General features: G+C 38.9%; 1 long non-coding RNA gene across 1 annotated transcript in view; it reads left to right on the top strand.

The window, feature by feature from the left end:
- The first annotated feature begins 1,554 nt into the window (after positions 1-1,554).
- LOC144457845 (uncharacterized) overlaps positions 1,555-6,000 on the top strand; it is a 54,090-nt gene continuing 49,644 nt past the window's right edge. The window contains exon 1 of the long non-coding RNA XR_013487395.1: positions 1,555-1,681. This is a non-coding gene — a long non-coding RNA (uncharacterized LOC144457845). The remainder of the gene's footprint in view (positions 1,682-6,000) is intronic.

Here is a 6,000-nt window from a genome sequence, read left to right as displayed (position 1 = left end):
AAATATTGCTCTTCTTCTTCGGTTGCCTCAGCAATATTGGAAGAATGGGCTTGGAGTTGTTTACATAACTTTGCTCTGCTCGTGAGAAAGAGCAAGTTTTTTCATGCTGTCAGATCTGGCACTGGTTTGCTTTTATATAATTAGAAGGCTGATTTAAGTGCTGCGAAAGGCTTCCTTGGGACACAGGGTGGTTAGGACCTGCTGGGGACAAAAAAGGACACTGTACTCTTTCAAAGCAATTTAAAAAATATTTTAATCACTGAATTTTAATATAATTGATTTCATTTGTAATTGTATGACTTTTATGCATTTAAAAACCTGATTCTGGCTTCACCAGACTGTCAAAGCATCCTATGACATAGAAAAGGTTAAGAACCCCTATTTGAAGACATGTTTCTCAGGATAGGCACTGAGGTCCACCTAAAATACTTCTAAGATCTCTCTGCCTCAAGTCTTTACCATTGCCAATCCAACCTTCACACAAGTACCAATGGTTTCCTAAATCACAGGTCTGAGTATCTCACTCGCCTGTTTGATAACCTCCATTGGCTCCCTATTGCCTCTTGGAGTAGATATAAACTCTGTTTGGCATTTCAAGTGCTTCAGAAAACCCCATTTACCTTTCCTGATATATTCCACGTTGTTCATTTTTGTACACTCAAAAGTTGAGCTCAAGTGGTTAAGTCCAACCAATGCTCGCTCATATGTCACAACATGCCATCTCTTACGGATGTGTCCTTGCATTGACTGCTCCGTATATCTGGAACGCTCTCCCTCCTTAACCTCCACCTTTTAGCATCTGTTATTTCTTTCAAAATCTGATTATTCTTCCAAATAAACTTTCTTTAATTTTTTTTACCAGGAGGGCCATGCTTCTCTTGAAAAGAAAAATAGCTTCTAGAAATAATCAATCGACAAGCATTTATTAAGTACTTACTCTGTACCAGGCACTGCACTGCAAACTGGGTGAAGCAGCTCTGGCCCTCAAAGAGCTTACACTCTACTAAAGGGCTGCCATAAAATCACTAATCAATAAGTAAAGAATATATACAGAATTAATATGCAAGGATTGGAGGAAGAAAGCACAGGACAAGACCCAGGTTGTGGCCTGGGACATGACATGGAGATCTTCATTGTGTTAGCTCTCTCACCTGTACAAGACACCCTTCAACATACATTCTGTTCTGAAAAAGTAGGGGGATGGTAGTTGTGTCATTAATGACCTTGTCTGAGTAAGATCACAGTTTTATGACCCATTATATTGATAGAAAGAGCAGCAAGTGATCCCTCGTTAAAATCTATGACTTCTTATCCTTATTGTTATTGTTTTTTTAATATCTGTTGAGTTCTAGCCATTTGTTATGGCCCACATAATGTGGAGGGAAATAGTCTTTCCTTTTAAGTTGTGGTCTTACAGATGGAAATTGGATTAGTTTGAGATGTTGATTTAAATATAGTGTCTGGGTAAATTTCTATATTCGAGTATTCTATTTCGGTTTCATCCCTGGCTTTTGCTTTATACACTGTACCTTCTCTATTGTTATTTCTAGAAAGAAGAGGGAAAGGAACCTGCTGAAAGTACTGAATGGAAACGTGACTTTTCCCCAATCAGTGGCAGGAAAAGCATTCTTTTGTCTCTCCTTACATCTGCTGTGTATTATGGAATTGACCTCTGACGGTGGTAAGTTGGTTCAAAAATAAGGAGAATTTAATCCTTTCAATCTTTGCACTCTCTAACTCTAAGTGATCAGGGACTCATTAATGTATGCCCAGAATAGAAATACATGGAGAGTATCATCTATTTAAACCATTCTGGTTGTTTTGTATAACTGGTATTGAAGAAAAAAAAAGAAACATCTTACATCAAAATTAGTGAAGATAATACATAAAGGGAAACTAGATGGTTGGGGAGGCACATAGTAGCACGGCTTGGACATCACTGGGAAGTCATCTCTTGGCCTGGTTCCAAGCTCAGTAAGTCAAAACTCACCTATCAGAATCCAGAGTCCCAGGGAAAGCATCTACATTTCAACAGAAAGAAGATGAGGAAGATGGCCTCACAGTCTCTGTATTGAAATCGACCCAGTTCACATAGCTCAGTGAGGATATTTTTCCATAACTGAAAAAGCTTTATGGAATAGCTCACTGAAGAAATTTGAGAATATATTTATCTTTAGAAACTCCGCCCATGAGAAAATCATCACCTACCTAAATGCTATAGGGAGTTCCTATAATCCTGTGGAGATATAGGAGTGTTCTTATCTAAGGATCATGAAGGAAGGAAGGAGAGGAAGGGAACAAGTATTTATTAAACACCTACTATGTACCAGATCCAGTGCTAAACACTTACAAATATTTATCTTTGAACCTCACAACAATCTTGGCAAGTAGGTGCTATTATCATCCCCATTTTACAATTAAGGAAAGTGAGACAAAGGTTAAGTGACTTGCACCAAATCACTCAGGTAGTAAGTGTCTGAGGCTGGATTTGAATTCAGGTCTTTCTGACTCCTGGCCCAGCATTCTATCCCCTGAGGGATATAACAACTGAGTGTACATATTTAATATGTAACACTCTGAAAAGCAGACACTATGTCAAAACAGAGTAAGTTTAAGCAAATAGGGAGGTGGTATGGTCAAATGATGTCTGCCCTTACATAGATGCTGACCAGGGAGTACTGCCACACTGCTCTCAGGATCACCTTGGGATAGGCCAAAGGGATCCAGAGTCTGACCCTGAAACTTGGATTTGGATTAGGACAGGTCAGAGAATCACTAACTTTCAGAGTTGGAACAGTCTTCTGAAGCCGTTGAGCCAAATTTGTAGCTGACCTCAAATCCCCTTTTTAGTACACCCTAAAACCCCCCATGAGGGAAAAAAATAAGTATTCCCTCTCAGAGGGAGCTCATCTCACTTTGAAACAACTAGGGGAAATTGACTTCTTTGCAACTTTTCTGCTTTTCTTCTGCCCTCTGGAGTCAAACATAAAAAAGGCCCGGTTCTGAAAGACAAATGCTCACAATCAATTTATGAGTCCCTACCTAGTCCTTCCCCCATCCCCAAAGGCAAATTAAGCTCTTTCCAAAGGCAGCTAGACAGCTCAGTGATTAGAGCACTGGGCATGGAGTCAGAAGACATGAGTTTAAATCTGACCTCAGGAATTTACCTGCTATATGACCCTAAACAAGTTATTTAGCCGGTCTCTGCCTCAGTTACCTCAACTTTAAATGGGGACGATAATGGCACCTACCTCCTGGGGGTTTTATGAGGTTCAAATGAGAATATATTTGTAAAGTGCTTGTCAGACAACAGATATTTAATAAATGCTTACTTCTTCACCCTCTCCTTTTTTTGCCTATTTTTTTGTCTTCTTGTCCCTGACTTAATTTAGATGCCAGTCAAGAAGCAAAATAAGTTTTGAGGACATTTAGGCAAAGTTCCTGAAATGAGTTTTAGGGATACAAGTACCCAATTAGGGATTAATAAAAGTTTATAAGAAATTCTCTAATTCCAAATCAATGGTCTGTGTCAATGAGTCAATAGTCAACAAGCATTAATTAAGTGCCTACTATATGTCAGGCATTGTTAAGTGTTGGGGATACGAAAAAACGGAAATGGCAGTGTCTGCTCTCAATGACCTCGTGATATAGTTGGGGAGACAAGGGTTAGCACTAGACAAAGGCTAATAAAAGAATAGCCTTCATCTTCTGAAATATTTTGGTTTTATTGGCTTAAAGTGATATCTCACGGTTCACAACTTTGTAATGAAAGATCACTGCCCTGTCTTTCTCAAAGAGAAATTTTGTAGTCCCTGAGCCCCACTGGGGGGAGCAAAGAGCAGCACATGGTACTGAAGACATAAAGCCCATATGAAGCTCAGCAGCCATGAGACCATCAGTAATGCCAAGCAGAGGCAATGGAAAGGAGAGTAGAGACAAGATTCCTTGTCAAGATGATGTGATGCCCAGTGGATAGAGCACAGCTCTGGATTCAGGAGGATCTGAGTTCAAACCCGGTCTTGTACACATAACACTTACTAGCTGTGTGACCCTGGGCAAGTCACTTAAACCCATTGCCTAGCAAAAGAAAAAAAAAAAAAAAAAAAAAAAATAAAGATGATCTGATGCCTACCTGAGAGAAGTATAATAATTAAGACCTGAGTTCAAATTAGCCCTCAGACCCTTACTAAATGTATAACCCCAGGCAAGTCACTTACCTCAGTTTCTTCATCTGTAAAAATCAGGATAATAATAGTAACTACCTTCCAGGGTTGCTATGAAGATAAAATCAAATAATATTTGTAAAGTGCTTTCCAAACTCTAAAGCACAATATAAATATTATCATGGTTGTTATTATTATTATGGTTGTTATTATTGCTATTATTATTATTAGATACAACTCCTTTTGTACTAATTATGTCTTTTGACTAGATGACTAAAAACATACACATATATACACTGGTGGGGGCTTATGAGCTATTTGTGGATGGGCCTCAAACCTGAGTAGCTTATCCAGGAGCCAACATGAGGTAGGGAGAGTCAGATTTTAACTATCTGAGGTCCATCTCTCTTCTTATGCCTCACAGCATCTCACATGTCTGAAAATGTAGATTATTGAGTGTGTAGCCATGTTGCCATTACTTCACAGATCTTTCACATTGGTGTTTCAATTTCATGGAATTTCTGATTCTTAACCAAATGGTGACACAGTCACAGGGACTCTGGGACTGTACTAAATCTGTGGTGTTGGTAAAACTAAGGTTGTTGCTAACATAAGTCAAAGGGTTTTATTCCTACTTTTTTTTTCTTTATCCCAGGTATTTTTCTTTGTGTGTCTCCCCCCCATTATATTTAGCAGCACAACTAAAAAGTGGAAAAATAGGTATCTATGATTCTAGTTACGTATTAATGATTAAGCAACTGGAAGTAGGCCCTTAAGGGGTGACAAGAAAGGCTTCCATATTCAGATTAGGGAATGAAAGTCCCAGCATCCAGCCTTGGCCTCCCTTCCACTCCCTGCTTAGAATAGCTTGTCCATGAATCACAGGTATGCCCATTGGAATTGGGAAAGGTCATTCACTTCGCTTAGAGCTTGGGTTAACTTTAGCATTAGTGGGAAGGGATGAAGAAGAGAATAATGACCAATCCACATGTACAATAGTCATTATAGGAAGTTTTAAACTTTTAAAATTCATGCCGTTCAAAGAAATCAGCAGTTCTTAAAGAAGGAACAGAAAAGGAAAACTTTCCAGCTTCTCTGTTGTGAGAAATCTGTTGCTTTCTTTGATGTTTCTTCTTCTTCTATGCTTACCTTTTCTCTAACCTTTATTTCTTGCCCACGTCTCCTATATGTGTCTTTCTCTGTGTTTATAAATATAATGTTACTACAACATTGTTTTGTTTTAGTCATTTTTCAGTTGTGTCTGACTCTTCATGACTCCTGTTGGGGTTTTCTTGGCAGAGATACTGGAGTAGTTTGTCATTTCCTTCTTCAGCTCATTTTATAGATGAGGAACTGAGGCAAATAGTGACTTGCCCAAAGTCACAGCTAGTGAGTACCTGAGGCCTAATTTGAACTCAGGTCTTCCTGACTCCAGGCCTGATGCTCTATCCACTGTGCCATCTAGCTGCCCGTTATGTGGTTGTGAATAGGAAAGGGAAAACAGGTAAGTTTAGAGATCGACACCCCCAGATATTTTTCTTTGATGGCGTAAGCATAAGCATAAGCAGTAAGAGTCAAACAAGCCACCCATCTTAGACCACTGGTCAGTCTTGGGATGTCAGAACTGGTCATTAGCCACATTTTATGAAGACAGAGCTGGGAGCCAATAGCTGTTTCCTAGTAAGTGCTTTTCTCTTGCCACTGGGAACAATCACATTTCTGTACTGCACTGAAAAGGAATTTAAACGAAGAAGACATAAATTTTACGTTCTTATCTACCACTTTCAAGAATGTGTGAAGAAAATAATATTTTAAAATTATTGAATTTAGACCCCAT

This window comes from Phascolarctos cinereus, unplaced genomic scaffold, assembly GCF_003287225.1.
Source record: "Phascolarctos cinereus isolate Bilbo 61053 unplaced genomic scaffold, phaCin_HiC Scaffold_5;HRSCAF=322, whole genome shotgun sequence".
Taxonomy (NCBI): domain Eukaryota; kingdom Metazoa; phylum Chordata; class Mammalia; order Diprotodontia; family Phascolarctidae; genus Phascolarctos; species Phascolarctos cinereus.
The sequence above is the reverse complement of the archived record's forward strand: the minus strand, read 5'-3'. Positions and strand labels throughout refer to the sequence as shown.